Source organism: Lygodium microphyllum, chromosome 18 (genome assembly GCF_053477565.2).
Source record: "Lygodium microphyllum isolate KBCC chromosome 18, Lygodium_microphyllum_v1.1.10, whole genome shotgun sequence".
NCBI lineage: Eukaryota > Viridiplantae > Streptophyta > Polypodiopsida > Schizaeales > Lygodiaceae > Lygodium > Lygodium microphyllum.
In genome coordinates this window covers 95,929,426-95,930,189 of record NC_141152.1, presented here as the reverse complement: position 1 = coordinate 95,930,189, position 764 = coordinate 95,929,426, and positions in this window count along the sequence as shown.

Genomic DNA, 764 nt, shown 5'->3' with positions numbered 1-764 from the left:
TGGATGTCCGAAACTGTGCATAATCCTTTCCTAGACCATTCAAGGTCACGGAAACTAAATCATCATCTTCCACTGGCGACCCAATGGAAGCAAGTGCATCTGCAATCTTCTTCACCTTCATGTGGTAGTCGTTGATGCTCATACTTTCTCTTTGCACATTATGCAACTCTTGCTTGAGCTGCATTTTCCTGGCTTGCGTATTTGTGCTATACATTTTTGACAAAGTATCCCATGCCTCCTTTGGCGTACTTGCATCCTGAATATGCACAATCATAGAGTCTGAAATACTGATAGACAGCCAATACATAACTTTCCTGGCTCTCTCATGCCATGTTTTAAATGCCTGCATTTGTTGTTGATTGGGAACATCAGGAAGAACTGGTTCTTCTTCATTTCCTGCAACAAATTCCCAATATCCTTTTCCCATAAGGAAATTCGTCATTCTAAACTTCCATGCCTGGAAGTTGTTCTTGTCAAGCTTTTCAGTGACAATCTGTGAAAGAGAATCAGACGCCATTACAGAATACTGCAAGAAATTCTGTCACTGCAAAAAACACAGCTTCACCCTCACAAGGGCAAATCTGCAAAACTGGCGAAAGTGGTATTTGACCACACAGTCACTTCCTAGTGACGATTTTGCATAAACAGGAACCAAGGATGATTCTGAAACTCCCAATGTCTCTGCGCACAAGCATACGATGCAATTTCTACAGTAACTTTTCACCGACCTGTAGAACAGTGGTCGCACAGCATAAAACTGAGCC